At 39.3% G+C, this 22,774-nt stretch overlaps 1 long non-coding RNA gene across 1 annotated transcript; it reads left to right on the top strand.

The window, feature by feature from the left end:
• Positions 1-6,760: 6,760 nt before the first annotated feature.
• On the top strand, positions 6,761-21,956 carry LOC131240039 (uncharacterized). Its single transcript, XR_009168580.1, has 3 exons — positions 6,761-7,223; positions 16,571-16,630; positions 21,625-21,956. It is a non-coding gene; the product is annotated as an uncharacterized LOC131240039 (long non-coding RNA).
• The last annotated feature ends 818 nt before the right edge of the window (positions 21,957-22,774 follow it).

The following is a 22,774-nucleotide window of genomic DNA, read 5'->3' as shown; positions in this document are numbered from 1 at the left end:
ACACCATCTGGGTTCAGATCTGCATTCTACTACGTCTACCTTTGCACTGTTAGCCCCAGTCACAGTTTCCTCGACCCTGATTCTCGCCAAACCATATCTGAGGCCTGGTGGGTGGTTCTCCTTTTCACCAGCACACCTCTGTGAAAGACCCTGAACCTGGTTATGAAGGTGATTTCCAACTATCCCAGATTCCACAACCTTCCCAGCATTCACATTCACTCCCAGCTCAGTTCTTCTTTCAACTACCACATCAGCCTCTTCATTGATATCTCCTATTCCAAACTCCTCAATCCTATGGCTTGGCAGGCCATGACTGAGATCTAGATGGTGGGTCCCCTCACCACCAGCAGACCTCCCCCTGAAATGTTGCTCCTGGTATTGCAGTGGTGATCCTATATTCATTGGAATTATAGCCTCAGTTTCCGATCCCACCTCCCTATTCTGGGGTCTCACTGTGGGTAGAGCGAAAGGGTGGAACATCTCCAGGTGACCAACCGTCTGATTAGTGTTTTGTTGGGGTTGAGAATATGGCTGCAGTCCACCCACTAAATCCACCTCACCTTGCTGAACTAGTAACTGGCTTTTACCCTGCTCTACTTGATTGTTTTCCAGCTCATCCTGGGTTCCATCCTTCTGATACTCCACTGACTGGTTTCCAACGCAAACAGCAAGCATTTCTCTAGAGTCAAAGAGTGAAGCTGGCTGTCTGGGCAGCAACACCTGCCTAGAAGTCGCACAGTCGGTGCCACCTAACTGAGACTGACCGTGGTGCCCTCTGCTATCTGTTCCAACCTCAGTAGTTGGTCGGCAAACAAGTGGATAACCTGGTTCACCATCTACAACCGTTTCACCTTGGATTGCTATTGCGCAGACTGCTTCAGAGGAGCTAAGATCTTCTCCCATGGAAGCAATTGGATTTGCGCCCAAATTCGTAGCAGCATTGTCCCCCTGATTGGCATTTTTACGATCATCTGATTGATTTCCAGAGATATCAAGCTGAGGAGTTTCAACCACTGTTGAGACCTTTTCACAAACAGGTGCTGGGGGCCTCAACTGACCATGAAATCTTCTGAGCACCCACTCCTTGGTGCTTTCGTTGGTAGTGAGCTTGATGGACAGAGAGTTAAACAATGGTTCCATCTGCACCATAATGGGATAGGCCTTCCCCAAAACCAGCAACTCCAAGACAATGTTAAAATTTACACCTGGATGAGGAATCACCTTAATACGAGCAAATGCCTGGAAATAGCCGAATCTGGAGTTTGAATCTATTTGAATGATCTTGCCGAAGAAACTTGCCAGATCCAGAATGACGGACTCAATCCAAGCATGGGCTAGGATGCCAAATAGTCGAATCCAAACGCCATCACCACCGATTACCTCTGCAGGAGTCCACCGTTCAACCGTCTGTAGCCCCATTTCCTTGATCAAAACAGAGTTTCTCCAGACCGCTTCAAGCTCTTCCTTGGATTTAAATGTCAGAAGGAATTTCTGGCCTGAAATCCTAACTACCTCCACATCCTTCTCTTTTAGACTCGACTCCTTCATAGCTCCTATCAGTCTATCAATTCGGACATCTGGATCCGACGCAGTCCCCACCAGAGCAAGATTTAACGCCTGCATCCGGTGCTCCACTGCTCGCGAATCAGCAATGGTTGTAATCCCTGATCTCTCCGTCATCTGATTGGAAGCTCCCTTTTTAGGCACTCTGACTGTTGCCGCAAAAGAACGATCTGGAGGTGGGCCCTCCGCCAGGGTTTGGGGTCGAAGGGGTCGAAGAGGGAACGACAATGATGCCCTAGGGCGAGAATGCCCATTCGCCCAATCGATGTGAGCAACCCTGCCATCGATTCTCCGTCCGTTCAGACATTGAATCGCGTTGTAAGCATCCTGCTCATAACAGAATCGGATGAAAGCGAAACCCCGGGGACGATTTTGTTGTCGATTCCATGGAATGAAAACCTCCTGCAGTTTCCCAAATCGGCTGAAGATGCGATGAAGGTCTTCATCCGAAGTATCATAGGTAAGATTCGCAGCAAAGATGGAGAAAGAAGATGGAGACGATCGAGATTTCCTGGGCAGAACCGTCTCCCACGGGGCATCCCGCACCCGCTCTCGCTCTTCCATTTCCTGCAGAAACAATAGACTGCCTTCTGTGGTAGCCCCCAAAATTCACATCCATTTCTCTAGTTTCGAAGGTGACATTTCCGGGGCAGAACCGTCTCCCACGGGGCATCCCACACCCGCTCTCGCTCTTCCATTTCCTGTAGAAACAGTATTGCTTTCTTACTTGCAGCCCCTTACTCTAACTCCTTACTCATGTGAACATGTCTCATGTTTGTGAAATACTGCTCATTAGGAGGGCCTCACTGCCTCTCTATGGATGTAATTAACCATTTTCATATAAAATTAAAAAAACTTTAAAAAAAAAAAAAATAGGTAGGTCGAATGATCCCAATCCAATTGGTAGGATTGTCCAGTGGGGTGTGAATTTTGGGATATGGCCCATCCATGGTACGACTTACATGATGGTTGGTACAGATCTCATTTACATTTGCCACTTGTACGAAAAGTGAGTTCCTATATAAAATGTCCTTACTTCTTTAATGCAGGTAAGATTTCTGTTGTTGGCAATGAATACAATAAGGATAGCAAGCCCACCTGCTCCCCAAAAGAATCACCTCAATTCAAGAGGAAACAAGCTGCACCTATTACTAGAGCGGAAGAGGATGACATACTTGTGGGGTATTGATTATGAGGTTTCTGGCAAATGCCTGAATCAAAGTCCTATTTCCGAAGACATGCAAAACCAGTTTTAAATGAAGCACTGAAATTAGCCAATATGTGTGGCTAGCTTGAATCTCACTAAGGTCTCTCTCATCACTATTTTGTTTAGAGCATTATACCTATGAACTTTAGTCATACTAATTTATTCTAATGAAGCATAAATTTATAGAAAGAATTTAATAATTGATTTTACATCTTTGTAATTCTCTTGATCTTATTACAGGTCCAAGGAGTTGCATTAAATCAACATGTAACAATTCTTCTCAATAGCTCTTTTCATCACTCGATGGTCATGGTAAGAGAACATCATCCCACTTTTGAACTTTTCCTGCTACCTATTTACCTTACAGGAATTCTACCTTGAATTGGGCAAGATTGGCCTATGGGTTTGAGACTTGACCTAAATGGGTTGGACTTGAGCTTAATATAGACCCACTCACTGGCCTAGCCCTAATTTAAAATGGGTTGGCCTAAAGTGTGGGTTGGGTCAGCCCACAGTTTAACTGACTCAACCTAATTTTGAGGCAGGTTTCAACTAAACTAATTGGGTAGTGGGTCAGGTTCAAACTAGAAATATGGTTGTTTAAGTAAATGGATCAGGCTTGTGTTGAACCTTACATTAGACATATAATCTCACGTTAGGGCCAGGGATTTTAAAAAAAAAAAAAAAAAAATCAGTTTTACATGTGATTCAGGTGGGCCACACTGAAGAAAACAAGACATCCACCCTTGATTTTTATAGGGCCCACCATGATGATTATATAAACCCTGGTCCAAACATTAGATTCTACACTAAAATTTAGTCCTAGGGCCCAAAAATCTATACGTGATTCAAATGGGCCACACCAAGGGTAACGATTTGAAGAGTGGACATGGGCAATGTTTCCAATCATGTGGTCTATTTGAATCATAGATGGAACTGAGTTTTGAGTCTTGGTCCTAACATGGGGTAATGCACCAAGTAGTCGGGATGGATTTTGACTATGGGCCCTAGCTTCCAATGATAATTACTTAAATTAATTAACGGGGTAGGGTAGCTTATTAAAAAACTTTTTAAAAAAGGTACTCGTAAATACAGTAGTAATAAGGTATCTTGTAAAATTCTCTTTCAAGCTTGTGTGGTATATAATATGGGGCTGGCCCGTCAGGCTTTCAGGCCTGGCTCACTTTCGGCCATACTTGGACTATGGTATCAGGCCCGAGGGTCGGGCTTAGACTTAATATGCAGGCCCTTTTTCAATTGGGCTGGGCATGACTGTGTACAACCTAGTCCTTAATGTAGCCTGGCCCACCTATGACTATTGGAAGGGCAATCCTGTGATACAAGAAAGGTGTCGTGTAGGTGGGCTCTAAATCTGTATTTATGTTAAATCCACCCCTACCATCAGATGCATGGTCCTATTTTAAGTCCAAGAATTTAAATCAACTCCATCCATTATTTAGGTAGACCACAATTATTTCATACATGGCAACCTTCATCTTACAAACTGTTTCTTTTGATGTGGCCCACCTAAATTATATATTTGCATGAATTTTGGGTCTTGGTTAAGTTTTGGTCTGGCATCTAATGGCTAGAGTAGATTTTATATAATCATCATGGTGAGTTCTATAAAATTTAAGGGTGGACATTCCTCCCAACTCTCTGTTGGTGTGCCCCCACCTTAATTACAAGTCAGCCTAGTTTTTTTGGCTCTCTGATTAATGTGAGACTACACGTCTAATGGTTTGAGTGGATCTCACATATACATTACTATGGGCCCCATCAAAATCAATGTTATCATGATCAAATTCATTTTTGAAGGTGTAAGTCCAACCAGTTGGACCACAGTAACGGTAACTTCTAATTTATTTAGTGAATGGGACCTGCAAGTGATTCAATAGACTGAACTATAGTGAGCTTGACCTCCAAGCCATTCAATAGACTGAACCCATAGTGGGAAACATTTGTCATGAAAATCATCCCTATCCAATTATCACAAGTAGCCACTTTTATCTTGTTATTTATCAATTGTTATATGTTTGTTTTCATGGTGTGGTGTGGGTCACTTAATGAGTAGATAGGATGATCTTTACACTAGTTGATCCTCATGGTGGGACCAATTGTAATGCTTGGTAGCAAAGGGGTCAGGACAACCCTCACCCTCATTCACGATTCAAGTGTATCACACAATTAGAAACAGTATATAGGGAAACCCTTGCCCTCCTAGTTGTTTACCTTGTTATGGTCCACCTGAATCACGGATTTTGGTGTAATGTCTGATGGATGGAGAGGATTTCATACAATCATGGTAGTGAACCCTGTAAAAGTCAAAGGTGGATGTCTCTCTACCAACTGTTTCTTGGTGTGGCCCACTTTTCTTTTTTGAAAATTCAAAGCTAATGCTACTTGCACGAAGACTGATTTAAGAAAATATGCAAGCTGCAAACATGTGGAAGGTATGGGCCGGTCATCCATGTCACTATCATTCCCTCTTGGCTAATGCAAACCGTGGAACTCAAATTTTTATTTTTATTTCCTTATTCATCTGTATCATACACGTGGTCCACTGGACATGTGGGCCAGCCTGATTTTTTGGTCCAGGGTCCCAAGGGGGGAAATCATAGGGAGCAGTTAGGACCAGTCTACCAGAGTAAAACTAAGTTCGGTCTGACCCACATCAATTTGTGTTGTATATCTGCACCATCCATTCGTATTTTCAACTCATTTTAAGGCATGGACCTAAAAATGAAGCCATCCAAATCTCATGTGGACCAAATCACAGGAAACAATTGTGATTGAATGCCCACCATTAAAACCTTTATGCGGCCCACAAAAATTTTGGATCAAGCTGGTCTTTTCATATTCATTTAATCCAGGTCTGTGTGACTGTATCAACCAATTTATGGAAGAAAAAAAAACATTGTGATGGGCCTTCGGAAGTTATTTTATAGTCGGCATCCAGTCACCCTTTTATTTTTTGGCATGATTCACTGGAGATATGTATCTGCTTAATTTTAGACCCATGCCCTAAAATGACATAATAAAATGGCTGGACGGTGTAGGAGATTCAAAACTTGAGTGGGTAGCAAGGTAGGAAACAATGAGAATTTAATGTCCGCCTACGTTTTGTATTAGGCCAATATTTTGGTTTTTTCAGTCTATCCTAACAGGAATGGATGGCGAATACACATCACATTAGACATGGAAACGTTTCAAATTAGGCATTTCCCTACCCACTTTTTCTTGGAAACGGATTGGCTAGTGACCTTACCACTAGATCGGTAATCTGTGGGCCCCACCACCATGATGTATATGTTTCATCCATGCCATCTACCCATTTTCTAGATCATTTTATGGCATGAACACAAAATGAGGTAGATCAAAATCTCAAGTGAACCGCACAATGTAGATTAAACTCTCACCATTAAAAACTTCTTAGGTGCTACAAAAGTTTTGGATCAAGTTGATATTTATTTTTTTCTTTCATCTAGGTACGTATGGCCCAATCAACAGGTTGGATATCAAATAAACAGTATCCTCCGGCTAGGAGATTTTAAACTGTGGACATTCAATCGCTACTTTTTTCCAATGGTGTGGTCCACATGAGATTTATATCTTCCTCATTTTTCGGATTAAGACATAAAATGATATTTAAAAATGAATGGACAGTGTGGATCAAACAAATACATCATGTTGGGTCCCACGAACACCGACCACTAGCCACCTGGCTAGTGGCAGTGTCACTAGCCAAACCGCGACCCTTTTTCTTTGATATGAGACCCACTTGGGTTTTGGATCCACTTTAATCATTGCGTCATGCCATAAGACGTCCTGAAAAAATGAATGGATGGTGGATTTCTCACAAAAATCACAGTAGGCCCACTTAACCTAATATTGCTTAATGCACAAGCAAAGGCTTCTAACGGTTGAATTTTTCTCTCATGTTTTTCTCCACGTTCCTTTTTCTTTCACCCTTTTAAACCCATTCCAAAAAAGCACCGACTCTCCTCTCTCTTTCTCTCGCTCTCTCTCGACCCGCTGCAACTCTCCTCTCTCCCTCTCCCTCCTTCCCTCCCTCCCTCCCTCTCGATCGACCCACAATCTCTTTTTTCTCGACCCTCTCTATTCGTGTTCTCTGCCAACCCCCTCTGTACCTCTTCTGTTAGTATTCATTCTCTAACCCTCTCTCCCTCTCTCTCGTTTAAGGACCCTATCCGTCTAGACGGGCCCCTCCAATGGTATGCCTCGGAGAACCTCGTTGAAGGCCTGCCTGCAAAAGTTGGCATCCTAGATATTTCGAGCATCTTTACAACACAAGAAAAACTGGGCTACATGTCTAAATCGCTAGATATCCTAGCCTGTGAGTAGAGATGGGATCTGGAAAATCAACAGCATCTCCGTCATTGATGTATGTGGCTCCATCTCAAGATGTCGTTGCTAATGTATCGATTTTCAGGTTGGCATCTCGTTTCTTTGATCTACTGTGTCACAGTGCTTTTAGGGCTGTTGATGGTTGAATTGCGATGAAGTTCTGTTTCTAAAGTATTGATTTTTCGCTTTATTTGGGTTTAAAGGTGTTAGGTTTAATCGAACTCTTTTTCTTTTCTTTTTTTGGTGTTGGGAAATGTGATCGAACTAAATATACGTTAATACTAGTGTGTGAATTTTGGATGTTTATGAGAAGTGAGGGACTATATGATCCCCTGCCTTATACGTATTATCTCCTGGAGTCTAGAGTTTAGAGCTGTGGGTCCGACATTTTAATGATTGTAAAATGTTGGTTTTATTGTCCCAATCGTGGGGAAAAGTTCCTCAAAAGAAGAAGAAAAAATAAATAAAAATAATCCCAGAGTGGAAGATCCTCGCATCCAATCTTTCAAGTAAGAATGTTTGCCATGTTATTTTGTTGATTGTTCATTTAGTGGCCACCATTGTAAGGCTTAGCATTGTCCCATCTGGGGAATTTTTGTGGCCTCATCCATGGTGGTTGATAGTGTGTATAACTGAGCCATGGGTCTCACTTGTATGGGCGTGGGGCCTGATGCCGCTAACTATCTTTTTGATAATATAATTGTTGATGAGATGGAGCGGTTGATTACGGAACCTACATTGATCTCTATATGGGCATTGGAAATAATTGGTCACTAGCTCTAACCATTGAAGAATCAATTTGTTTGTGCCCGTGCAAAAATACAAGGGTATTATTTGAAGGTTTTATTATGGATACACAACTTCAAATCATCATCATCACCATCTGCCTTATCCCAAGCAATTAGGTTAGCTACAAGAATCCTTTTTGGCTACCCAACATAAAATGCTGATAGTGTTTTCCAGTCGGGTGTTGAAATTAGGATGTTGTACCATGCTAGTTGGATGCCAAGATCTATGTCCAACAATCAAATCTATTGATGTTTTACAATGCTTGTTGGATTCGATATCCACTAAAAATTGTTGTGGGTGGAGGAATTTATTCATAGAATATTTTGACATTTTGCCATTGAATGCAGATTGTTGAGGTATTTCCCTTCTTAACTGTCAATTTGTTAGCTACTAAGTTTAGACTTGCAATCTTTTCTTATTCAAGATAGTTGGTGCCTAGGTCAACTACCATTGGCCGGTTTTCATAGGGTAGGCATCGCATTCAATGATCTAAACATTTTATATGATTGAGCTAATTTTTAGTAATCCTTAGTGGTCTTATGATAGGGCCGTTATTTTGTATGCCAAATCTTTTACACAATTGGGCTTGGTTTCGATGATCCAAACCTTATTATCAAATAGACCATTTCCAGTGGTCAAAACTACATCCATAAGTGTCCAATTTGAATGATCCAAACCATTGATATGATTGGGCTCATCTTCTCCAATTTTGTCTGTTCATATGGTTGACCCATATTAGTGATACAAACCATTAATATGATTAGGTCTGTTTACGATGATCTAAATTGCTTGTATGATTTGCCCTATTTCTAGTGATCTAAACCTATGATATGATTTGGCATTTTCAGCAAGTCCAAACCATTCATATGATTGGGCTCCTATTTGTTTATCAAAATGCTTAATATAATTTAAGCCTCCTTTAGTGATCCGGACTCATCATATGATTGAGTCCGTTTTTAGTGATCGAAGGTAATTGATATGCTAAGTTGATCCATATCTTTCATTTGATTGAGTTGGTTCACATTAGTCAATATTTCTATATTGTAGGGCCCTTATTTAGTGCTATAAACTGTTCAAATGATTGGAGTTGTTTTCAATCCAAACCATTCATTTGATTGCTTCGTTTATGTGATCCAAACCATCTATATAGTTAGTCTTGTGCTCAACAAATCATTCATTGGGTGCCATATGCGCAAAAATCTATAGTGATTCAAATTATTCTTATGATTGGGCCCGTTTTCAGTCACTCAAAACTTTTATACGAGTGCACCTATTCAGGGGATTAAAATCATTAGTATGATTGTCTATTTTAAGTGATCTAAACCTCTTCATTTGTTTGGATAAAAATCAATTGGTAAACTTAGGCCTCTGTTTACAAGGTCAATGAATGAATGTTTTACATTCTTTGTTGGGTTAGACAAGAACAAAAAATCGTTATGGGAGGAGAGGAATCTTGGCATATCATTGTGCTTTTCAACAATCCCTGCTAATCATACAATTGACAAGTTTTTAGTGATTCAAATTGTTAATATGGTAGAGTCTGTTTCCGACAATCAAAACTGTTCGTATGGTTTGGCTTGTTTTGTGACATAACCCTTTTTGGATCTGTAATTGTGGTTGCGCTCATTAGAGACAATTGAATGCATGTGTCATGCACAAGGGGCCTATTTTCAATTATCCAAGCCAAATAAAAAACATTGACATGCTTGGGCCATTCAGTAGATCCAAATTATTTATCTGATTCGCCTCATTCACCGATCTAAACTCATCATACGATTGAAGTTGCTTTTCATGATCCAAACTCATCATATGATTAAAGCTGCTTTTCATGATCCATGGTAATGGATATGTTAAGGTGATCAATGCCCTAAAATTTGTAAGACCCTCTTTAGCTTTATAAATGATCCAAACTGTTCATATGATTTGTCCCATTTCTAGTAATCCAAACCTTTGACATGCTTGGACCATTTAAATGGATCAAAACCCCTGGCGAGCTTGTTCCATTTCAGTGGATTTGAACTTCTTATATGATTCGACCCATTCAGCAATTCAAATGCATCATATGATTCATGTTGTTGTTAGTGATCTGAACTCATCATATGATTCAAGCCTTTCCTTGACCCATCCCGATGGATATGTTAAGTTGATCCATATATTCGTAATATTTGAAGTTGGTTCCTAGTGATCCGCATCATTAAATTTTGTAGGATCCTCTTCAGTTCTATACACAATTCAAACAATCAAATTTATTTATTTTTTACAACAATCCAAATTCAAATGATTTAGCCCATTCAAAGATCCATACTGTTATTATTTTAAGGCCCTTATTCAGTGCTACAAACCGTTCAAATGATTGGACTTGTTTTTAATGATATAAACTATTCATATGATTGCTTCTTCTTTTTTTCTGTGATCCAAACCATCCATATGGTTAGTCTTGTCCTCAACAATTCAATTAGTGGGTGTTGCATGCACCAAAACTGTTAGTGATTGAAATTGTTCTTATGATTAGGCTCGTTTTCAGTGACACAAACCTTTGATATGTGTGTGCCTAATCAAGGGATCAAAACTGTTCATATGCTTGGCTGTTTTAAGTAATCTAAAACCCGTCATCTGATTGGATGAAAACCAAATGGAAAACTTAGGTTTCTGTTTACCAAGCCAATTAAGTAATGTTTTATGCTCTTTGTTGGGTTACACAAGCACAAAAGTTCATTATGGGGAATCTTGACATATCAACATGCTCATTTTCAACAATCCAAACAATGAATATGCCAAGGCCCATGTTAGTGATCCAAATAGTCGGTGCGATACAATCATTAGTAGCTCTTAAATTGTATTTTCATCCATTTGAGACAATTAGCAGGTGCATAAGTCATGCATAATGTGCCCATTTTCAATTATCAAAACCATTAATATCTCTTATTCTGTCTTTACTGATAGAAACCGTTCTTATGGTTGGGTCCCTTTGCTGTGACCAACACTATTGATCACTCAACTCGTTTCTAGGTTATGTGTATTATTTATAGGAATGGTCCCATTTTTAGTAACCAAACCATTTGTAGGATGGGCCAACCTTTTCTAATGCTTAGGTCATTCGAAGTGATCCAATTGCGTTAACCATTTGAAATGCATGGGTTGTTTGGAATGATCCAAATTACTCATATTACTGGCTCTTTTTAAGTGACATAAACCTATCATATAATCTAGGCTCGTATTATTTAGGCCGTTTTCATTGATCCAAATCAATTGATATGCGAAGGCCCATGTTTTAACAATCCATACAAAGTGATCCAAACCATTTATGTAACTTGGGCTATTTTAGTCATCCAAAACCTTCATATTGTTGAGGTCGCTTTTGGTGATCCAAATTAATTGATATGCCAAGGCTCATGTTCAACAATCCAATCAACTGTTTTATACATAGTTTAGTACATTGGTCTCCCATTTCTTTTTCGTATGGTCATACAGAGCTCCACCAAGGGTGGTGGTGTTTGCTTGACTTGTGGGAAGAAAGCTGACAATCAATAACTTTCAAACAATATCCCTTATCCTAACATATGTATAATGTGTGTGAGAGATGCGAAGTCATTAATTACCTCTTCATTCACTGCATGTTTACTTAAAAGGTGTGGAACTACTTTCTGAATGCTCCCCATACAAGCTTAGGTGAGGTCGAATTCTTTTGTGGACCTTCTATGGTCTTGGCATGTAGGAGGGGTGGGAAAAGTGGGGAAAGCTTTGCAAAGATTGCTTTTTTATAGGAGATGTTTTCAAAGTAGGAGCTCTTCGCATGTTGTGGTTGTTAGGGAAATAAAATGTAATGTTCGGGTTGAGCTTTTTATGTAAAGGCCATTAATCCCGCTAATATCTTATCCGATTCCCCTCAATTGTAGAGGTGGGTTGTTTTCTTTAGCACATTTTGGCTGCCTTTAATAGGGTTTTATTTCAAAAAGAAAAAAGGAAGAATGCAAATTGAAATGAGCTATCGCTAAAACTTTTTTTAAAAATTTTTTTATCATAAATTATTGGGCCTTTTTTGTTATCCATGAAAGCAAAGAGAAAACGATTCTGCTTTGGTTTTCTGTATTTCAGACAACCCTAAAAGGTTGAATATATAGAGATATACAACATCTATTCAAGGAAAAAGATAAAATCAGAATCAACTATACATGGAAAAAGATAAAATCAGAATCAATTATCTATACATGGAAACAAGACACGTTTCCTGTCTAACAATCCAATCCACTAATGTCAACCATGAATATTTAATGAGGTCCATGTTTAGCTATCGATGTAATTGATGTTATACAACCTTTGCTTGATTTGTAAATGTGTTTTCACAAATTTGAAACAATTGAGTGCATGAGTCATGCACAATGGGTCCCTTTGCAATGACGTAAATCTAATCACTCGGCTCTCTTCTAGTAATGCGAACGATTTACAAGCATGGTTCTATTTTTGCTAACCATACCATTTATAGGATGGGCCTACCTTTTGGATTATTGGTGCCATAAGAAGTGATCTAAGAGGGGCAACCTTTTGAAATGCTTGGGTTGTTTGGAGTGATCCAAATTTATCATGTTATCAGCTCTTTTTAAGTGATCCACACCATGTATATAATTTGGGCCATTTTAGTGATCCACACCCTTTTGTATAATTTGAGCCATTTTAGTGATCCACACACCTCACATTATTGATGTCATTTTCAGTGATCCAAACCAAAGCAATTGATATACAAAGGCCCATTTTTAACAAGCAAGCAAAGTGATGCAAACCCTTAATGTAATTTGGACCATTTTAGTGATCCACACCCTTTATATAATTTGGCCCATTTTGGTGATCCATACGCTTCATATTATTGAGGTCATTTTCAATGATCCAAATCAATTGATATGCAAAGGCTGCAAAGTGATGCAAACCCTTCACATAATTGGGGCCATTTTAGTAATCCACACCCTTTATATAATTTGGGCCATTTTAGTAATCCACACCCTTTATATAATTTGGGCCATTTTAGTAATCCACACCCTTTATATAATTTGGTCCATTTTAGTGATCCACCCGCTTCATATTATTGAGGTTGTTTTCAATGATCCAAATCAATTGATATGCAAAGGCCCATGTTTAAACAACCAAGCAAAGCGATCCAAACCCTTCACATAATTTGGGCTATTTTACGGATACAAATCCTCTCGTATTATTGAGGTTGTTTTTAGCTTGTGTTTGTAGGATTGATATGCCACTACTGTCAAACCATGAATATGCTAAGGTCCTTGTTAGTGATCCAAATAGTCGGTGTGATACAACCCTTAGTGAAACTATAATTGTATTTTCACCCATTTGTGACAGTTTAGTACATAGGTCAGTACATTGGTCACCCATATCTTCTTCGTATGGTCATATAGAGCTCCACAAAGGATGGTAGCGTTCACTTGACTTGTAAGAAGAAAGAGGGTATGACAATCAATAATTTGCAAATCAGATCCCTTCTCCTTCCTAACATATATATAGTGTATGGGAGATGCGAAGTCAATTGATCACCCCTTCATTGACTGCATGATTGCTTGACAGGGGTGGAACTACTTTCTCAATGCTCTCCATACAAGCTTAGGTGAACAAGAACAAAAGAAGAAGAAGAAGAAGCAGAAGAAGAAGAAGAAGAAGAAAACTAAATAATGCCACAAATTTTTGGTTGGAATGACCTTTTATCAATCAATGAAAGTCCATACATAGATTTACTTATGATCTCTTAAAATTAGATTATTTGAAAATACCACTTATGAATGGTATTTTTGTTCGAGGCAAACTAATCTTCATGCTAAGGGTCTTTCCTGTTTTAGGAAACTCTTAATCTTAGTAAGGTTTGACAGTTTACACATATAGCTAATTACACCCTAAACACACAATACACAACTTCACTAAATGCAATATCATTCACCTCCAATAGAAGGATAGTCAAATCCATACTCGAGGATGAGCCTATCCTAATCCTTTTCTTTTCACCTTTTACTTAGATCTAAGGATACAAAAGATGTGAGGTTTTACTTCCCAAAACCCGTCACGAGTTTGGGCGAACGACTTTGGTCGTGGGTTTGCTCCCCATAAACAAGAGTTTGATTTTCCCTCCCCTGGTGGATTACCTGTCACAAGTTTGGGAAAATGACTTTAGTCCTAAGTTTTCTCCCCACAGACACCAGTTCGATTCCCCTCCCTATGGAGATTACCTATCACGAGTTTGGGCAAATGGCTTTGGTCGTGGGTTTGCTCCCCACAGACACTAGTTCGATTCCCCTCCTTGTGTGGATTAGCTGTCACAAGTTTGGGCAAACGACTTTGGTCGTGGGCTTGCTCCCCATAAACTTGAGTTCAATTCCCCTCTCGTGGATTACCTGTCACGAGTTTGGGCGAACAACTTTGGTCGTGTGTTTGCTCCCCACAGACACAAGTTCAATTCCCCTCCTCGTGGATTACCCATCATGAGTTTTGGCAAATGACTCTGGTCAAGGGTTTTCTCCCCATAGACACGAGTTTGATTCCCCTGCTCATGGATTATCTATCATGAGTTTTGGTGAACTGTCATGGGTTTGCTCTCCACAGATATGTGTTCGATTCCCCTCCTCGTGGATTACCTGTCAGGGCGAACGACTTTGGCCATGGGTTTGCCGCCCATAGACACGAGTTTGATTCCCCTCGTGGATTACCCACTGCACGTAGTTGGAGGGTGATTGCGTGCATCTACAGGGAATAGTCTCGCCTTAAAGAAAGTTTAATTCTTTAAAAATAAAAATAAAAAATCCTCACATCTAGAGACTCCTGAAATCTTAACCCTCAATTTCATTATCTATCCTCATTGACGAAAGGATTAGGGTAAGTTCCCATGAGTGTGCACACGGCTTCCCTTTTATTGGACTATTTTCAATAATTAAGCAAAATCACATACCACTTTGCACAAGGGTTGATTAGCCATGGAATCAAAGTAATAATGGTCGATCCTTAATTAGGATCAAGACTAAAGACTCCTGAAATCTTAACCCTCAATTTCATTATCTATCCTCATTGACGAAAAGATTAGGGTAAGTTCCCATGAGTGTGCACACGGCTTCCCTTTTATTGGACTATCTTCAATAAGCAAAATCACATACCACTTTGCACAAGGGTTGATTAGCCATGGAATCAAAGTAATAATGGTTGATCCTTAATTAGGATCAAGACAAATAAGAACGGTCAGACTCTTATCCAAAGATGAAGTTAGGCTCAAAAAAGGACACTACTTGGATTAGGAAGTTACTCATAACAAAATGTTTCTCTAGCTAAAAATATTGAGTCATCATTTAAAATAGACAAATTTTATGCATCATCGACAAAAGGATTTTGCACTAGAATCAAACACTAGAAAATTTTGAACAACTAAGAAATAAATTGATAAGAAGAATACCATTCGACTATATACTCTGAAATAAATCAATACATCAAAGTCTTCGCTCCATAAATTCCAATCTAAACTTGTATTCTCGAAGTGACTAGCTGACAATGAATAAAGATAAACATGATTATATATACATATATATAGCGAAACGCTCACCTGCAAACCAGTTCGCACGGACTACCTACGAACTTTTTTGAGAACTCATCATATCTGATGATTCTAGAAAATTTGAACGGTCCACATGAAGTAGAACCTCATGAAATCCCCTGGTACCAATTTTTACTTTGAACCAAAACTTTGGTGGGCCATAAAAATGCAAACAGTTTCTTCCCTTGATTTGAATTTCTTAGATCAAGGTGAAAATTCACCCCCTAAGGTTTCATGGGATTCCGCATCTTATGGTCCATTCAGATTTGACACCCATGACACGTGTGGAAAGGTGCGCACGTGTGTAGGAGAGCATGCCTCTCTCTCTCTCTCTCTCTCTCTCTCTCTCTCTCTCTCTCTCTATATATATATATATATATATATATATATATATATATAAGACTTTGAGAATATGCACTCCTTATTTCACTGACAGGCGATTGTCTCACTGTACTGATCTGGAGGGCTCTGGAATGTTCAAACCTTTTTCAAAATAACAACAAGGTTTTGTGCCACTTTGATAATTTGCATATTAAGAACCCAATTAGACATGATTTTTGATGGGGTCGAAAATGTGAGACATGAACATGACCTAATTTAGTAATCTGCCCAATAAAGGAGGCCTATACCCATTAAATCGTGTCAGATTCACTAGGAAAACCCAAACACCCTCGGGGAGCCTACTATTTAATTTTTAGTGAGAGTATCTTGATAATTGGACATAAATGATGCACAACTTTTATATCCCATTGGTCTACGCATGCGATGCCTAGTAGACAACATTGCCTTAGCAAACCTCTTGGAAAAGTTTATTGATATGGCTGCAAATGGGTTGGGTTTGGGTCGGTTCCTAGTGCCCATTCCTAGGCTTAGCTAACCAGGTTTGGTTCTCCCAGAACCGCTATAGCATTGCACTCGAGTTTTGGTACCCATTAGGTCTTTGGATCTTGTTATTGAGTTGGGTACAGGATTGGGCAATGGCTGAACATTGAGTCAGCTGAGTTTTCAGATTTCTGAACTATGCTGCAACATAAGAGGTTTTCTAATAGTTGTTGCAAGGTCTTTAGGATGAGGTGGTGTCGGAAAATAAGGCGGTTGGTGGGATTCTCAAGGAAAAGGCAAAATTGGTGTGGGTGCTGCTTTTAAACCATGCTTGCTTGTATCCCTGAATCCAAATGCTTCCAAGTCTTGCCATAAATCTTCTATTTCTCTGTGCATAATAATATGGTGCTCATACGATACAGGGCATTTTGTATTGCCATAAAGGTTTTATCTCATAAGGATGATGTATCTGATACTAGAAATTTGTTTTGCCTCAATCGGAATTGCATAATGAAATTTATTATAGTAGTATGAATTGTTTAAGCTCTTAGCTATATGAATTGTGGTGATCTAATATGCTGATTATGTTCTCACACAATGATGGTAACTAATGTATATTCTGTTTTAGGTAAACTGATTTTATTTTCAATTTATGGTCGGTCTGCTCGAATTGAAACTTTTAAGATTAACCTAAGTAGTTGATTTTTATCCAACTTTTATGATCCTGCCCTACTGAGTAGTTTATTTTGTCCAAAATGCACAAGGACAGTGAAGATGTTCTCTATCAAGTAGACATAGATAGATTTTCTTTTCACAAATCTTGTTGCCTAACTCGAACTTGCAGATACTAGTGGAGGATTATGTTTTCAGATCTTAGCTAATAAGTTGTTTTGATATTTACAACCAATGTGGATGTTTCCAACACAATGAAAATGGCCATTTGGTAATATTCTGCAGATTCAATGTAGTTTGGCTGTAGTCCCCTATCATCTTTGTATTTGACAGTATTTAGTTTCATTTGTTGAACCTCTTCTTTTACAGGAGAGGCTTATCTGAATCAGAAATACATTTTCCTGAGGAACTATTCAGCTTACTTTTTAGCTGCGAGTTCCTTTATACATTTTTTAGGTAGCATCTTTTTAAGTTTAGAGTCATGAATTCATTATTAGAATATGGGATAACTGTTTCAGTTTTTCAGAATTCTGATGAAAAGTTTCTGTATGTTGATTAATTTGTGCCATATCTTCAGATTAACCTAGAGACAAAATTGTATAATTCTTTTACAGCAAAAAAATAAAATAAAATTCTCATATTCCTAACCTACTATCCTAGTCATCTTTTTGCTTGCCACATGACTGATAAATTGAGTGGAAGTTTTCTCAAGTATAATTCTTTTATAGCAAAATTAAATTTCTCAGATTCCTATGCTAGCCATCTTTATTGACTGCCGCATGACTGAAAAATATGAGCAGAAGTTTTCTCGAGGTGTTTTTCTTGACCCCCTCTTTTCTTTCATTCTCCTACCTCTGGAGGGTGGCCTCCACACTCCATAGCATTTGGAAAGCACCAATCTTTATAAGGCTATCAACGTTTAACAGGAACAGTAAGGTAGTGGATGGTAATGTTGAGGGTCAAATATTGCATATCAGACCCAGTTACTGCCTGGATTTACGAACATAGTACGGTTTAACAGCCTGATTTAATCATGTTTGTGATGCAGGGCGTATTCACGAGCACGGACTGGAAAGGATGCTAAAAGCATGGATTTAAAGTTCAGGCATCACCAAGACATTGGACGGGGCCCCATGGGACCACGATCGAGGATTTACACGTCAGAGATCAGAGAAAGTCCAGCCACTCATCTTAAACAGGCCGAAAAGACGTCCAGAATACAAGATCATAGGGTTCCCACCATCTGATCAGTTCGAAACTTCATACGTGGCCTGAGGACCATGAATTAACCGTACACATCAAATTTCAACCCTCGGATCCCAATAAAAGTGGTTCAACGTATAGATCAGCCCATTAAACTCCAATTTGGGGCCCACTTGATAACAGGATATGCTTCAATTTTGGTATCAACCCCTTAAATAGGGAGGCAAAACAAATGGATGGAGTGGATTGGAAAAAATCATCGCAGTGGACCCTGTACGTGATGCATATACATCATGCACATTAGCGCCCGCGCCACATCAAAATCGGGAGACGGGTCAGCAGACGCTGACCCGATTTCCTGCTTAAACACGGAGTCCGTTTTCTGCTTCGCAACAGGGAAGTTGCGGTCGACGTCAGTGGGCCACCACCGTGCATAAAAGGTCCAATCCGGACCGTCCATGACATTCATATGGCCCATGCCACTCAGGCCTAGGTGGAGAAATTTTACAATATAATCGGAGATTGTTTTTGATCGTCCAAACAGAAAATGGATGGTGACTTGAAAGATAACATGGGCCACACTGAAACAGACCCAAAACCGATTCTGATCTACCGGTTTTTCACGAAAAACTCGGTGGACATAGTGGATTTCTCAAAAGAAAATCAAAGTGGGCCCCACCAACTTCGACAGCGAGCCCCGCGTGCGCAGGCCCTGTTTCCGCGTCCGGTCGAGGCCGGGATTTGCGGGGGATAGTGGGCCACGGTCATCAATAATTTGAGTGATCCATACCGTCCAATGTGTCAACAGGGAGGCCAATATTCTAGCTAAGATCTCAGAAATGACGGATGGTTTGATATCCCGCCACAAATACAACCCAAACGCAAGATATTTTGTGTTTTCACTGCGAACGCGAACGCGGCTGCGTAAATAGCTATCCTTCTCTCCCTACGCAACAACTCAGACTTCGGCATGAAGTCTTTGATTCGCAGGGGACGAGGATATAAGGAAAAACAGAAAGAGGAACCGGGGAGCTCTCGTTTTTGGGACGATTGAAGGGATTTTTCTGGTGTAACGGGAGGTGGTTTGTTGCTGTAATAGTTTGGAGGCCGTGGGAGAGGAAGGTGGTTTTGCTGCTGCAGCATGAGCATAGGTTTGGGGCTTGGAACGTGGAATTTGGCATGATCTTGGCGGCATGTGAGCTCGGTTTTGGAGATGAGCATGTGGAGGAGGCATTAGAAGGAGGGGCTGCTGAAGGCTTGAGCTGGACCTGGACCTGGTTGTTTTCCTTTTTCCTTTCTCCTTCTTCTGTTGTTGACTTTTAATTTAGCCCATTCATGTGTGGCTAAACCTCTTAGCTAGGGCTAAGAGGTGAAGCCTGTAGCGAGATGGGAGATTTTACTGTGTGCCTTTAATTCATAAACTGAATTTGATATAGTTGATTATTAAAGGAATATTTTTCTTAGTCCTTTATGATCTGTTGTGACTGAAATTACAATGGGTTTGCAATGGCTTTGAGTATTTCTTTTCCCTTTTCATGTTTATGAAGTCAGGAATTCCTGTTGTTCATCATTGTCCCATGGGCATGATAGGATGACAGTACCCTTCCTGATCCTCATACATTGTTGGTTGGTTGGTAATTAGTTTAATTCTGTTGTTTACTTTGTCTCCTGGGCATGGCTTGGTGATGGAATCCATTCTAATTCATATACCTATCATCTTTTGAAAACTAGATCAAGTAACGTTCAGTTTAAATTCCATAATTCTTGATGCAGGCATAAGATCTCCCTGATCCCTGCAAGTGGATCCTCTGAATCCCTAGTTTCCTTCCATTCAATTCCTTAAAGTTTTACATTAATCTCTCACCATTATTCATTAATTTATATTTGATTTAGACTGCATCTTAGACTAGTTCTATTTCTACCTAGTTCCAGGAAACGTACAAGTTTCAGTCCCTGTGGATTCGACCTCGGTCTTACCGAGTTTATTACTACATCACAACCCTATACTTGGGGAGTGAATAGGTAACGCATTAGGCAGGAATTTTCATTCCGTACTTAATCTAATTACCTCCGTTGAGATACCTCTTAAGGATTTTAGATTCTGGTACCTTCCATTAGATTGCTGTAATGAATGCTAGTTGAAATGGCTGGTTTTTTTTTGGGTAAATGACGAAAATGCTTCTCTACAAGGACAAACTTGAGTAATTCGATACGTCGTATATCCATTAATCGAGTAGTTAATGTGCGCCTATTTATCAGACTATGCCACAACTATTCCAGGGCCTGAGAATAAAAAAAATGTCGACCTGCTTCAATAACATAACCTATTCTCAATCTCTCTCATGGGTATCAACTAGTTCCAACTTGTAAGAGGTTGTACAGCTGGAACTTTTGTGTATAAGAGAAGCTATTGATACGAAGGCAGAGTGTGATGATCCATAATAATGTGCACAACCACCACAATCTAGACCATTCAAAACATGTGCCTAATTCATCCAAAAGTGAGTCTGAACATGGTCCAAGTTTAACAAACAATTCTATGAGGTTTTGCATGTCCCTAGTCAATCTGATTTTGGGGTATGTTCCATTTATATTGAGGTCCATGACTTAGGCCTTTTGAATTGATGTATGGTGGGTTAAAAATTGGTAGAGTTTTTGGAAATCCTCCAATCTAGGGTCACTGAGTGTATGGCCTTGGTTCTTGGGCTGGGTGCATTAAGTGATACCACACATTCATTATTAGAATATGGCATAATTGTTTCAGTTTTCCAGAATTCTGATGAAAAGTTTCTGCATGTTGATTAATTTCTGCCATATCTTCAGATTAACCTAGAGACAAAATTGTATTATTCTTTTACAGCAAAAATTAAATTTCTCATATTCCTAACCTAGTCATCTTTTTGGCTGCCACATGACTGATAAATTGAGTGGAAGTTTTCTCAAGTATAATTCTTTTACAACAAAAATTAAATTTCTCAGATTCCTAAGCTAGTCATCTTTATTAACTGCCGCATGACTAAAAAATATGAGCAGAAGTTTTCTCAAGGTGTTCTTCTTGACCCCATCTTTTCTTTCATTCTCTGACCTTTGGAGGGTGGTCTCCCCACTTGAGTTTTGGAATATCTTTGGTTTTTGGACATGCAGTCATCCTTGTAAATTGCACTTTATGAACATACAATACACAGCGGACCCTAGCGTCACCATCCCAACTGTTCCCTGTGTGGCCCGCTTGAGTTTTGAATCAGCCTGACTTTTAATATCTAAGGAAAAAATACATGGCACAAATGATGGTCATAATAAATGTCACAATAACTTTATGGTGGTCACACATGTCGATTTGTATGTTAAGGTTAAAGTAGAAGCGATTATGTTGGATGCAACCGCACATTAAATATTCTAAAAGTGTATCACTACTATGTTGCAGTGTCTTTTCAATTTGATGAAAGCTATGAATGCTCTAAAATGCTGGCATCCAATGCACGTGGAATGTATTCATGTGATGGCAAAGCATGGGCGGTACACGCCTTGATTTTCCTCTTTTTTCCCATTATTTTGTTCCTATAGCACTTGGGGCAAAGAGCTTAGTACAAATTTCTTAACTTGTGTTTTTCCCAACAGATATTCATGTCCAGTATGCCAAGTCCAAGTATTAGAAGAGAATAGATGATGAGGTAAGTACCTAGTACTTAGAAACCGGGCACCCCTTCATAAGACCTATGGTTATTTAAGGATACAAAGAAAATTCTTAAATTAAAAATTTTCAGCAATTGCACCTACTGGTAGCATCACGAAGATCTTAGCTAGACAACTCTGTCTCTATAAAATCAACTCTCTTAGTCAGACAATATATCCCTATAAAATCAACTCCATGTACACATAGGTTGACCACAACCAGATCTGCACTATCAACCATCCAATGGCTTCTTGGAGGACCTTATATGAGCGATTGTGCAAAAAGTAAGTTTGGTCGATTTCAGTGTGGCACCCAGACAAGACCTTATATTGTCCACAAAAAGATATGATTGTTGAGGAAAAATCTCTAAGCATGTTAAATTCAATTAGAGAATCCTATTGAAGAAGTTATATCAGATAACTTTCCACATTCATTCACTAGGAACCTTCAGCTATCAAATGTTGAGATTATATTACCAGATGTAAATGATATTCTCTCATCTTAAAATCAAAGCTTATTATTTGAATCATGCGGAGTGAACCAGGAGTACTTAAACCTCATTTGATATTTCTGTATTTGATACAAAAATGCCATTTAGCTGCATATCTAGATCGAAGTATTGTACATAGGCCGCAACTTTCAACGGTTTTTTTTTTAACGATACTATTGTCGAGATTTTCCCCGCAACATTAGTGAAGAAAGTTGCAGGATTCTTCTTCCTTCTTGCTCCTCCCACTTTGAACTTGTGCTCTATCTCACTCCCAGATGCCTTTCGACATTTTGAAATAGTTGCTTTGCCTTTCCAAATCTTCTATCGCTTCTGTTCATGTTAAGGGAAACTATAGATAACAGTGACGTTTTTTTTCGCTTGATTTGAAACCAAAAAAATAAAATTAAATTA

This window comes from Magnolia sinica, chromosome 3, assembly GCF_029962835.1.
Source record: "Magnolia sinica isolate HGM2019 chromosome 3, MsV1, whole genome shotgun sequence".
NCBI lineage: Eukaryota > Viridiplantae > Streptophyta > Magnoliopsida > Magnoliales > Magnoliaceae > Magnolia > Magnolia sinica.
The sequence above is the reverse complement of the archived record's forward strand: the minus strand, read 5'-3'. Positions and strand labels throughout refer to the sequence as shown.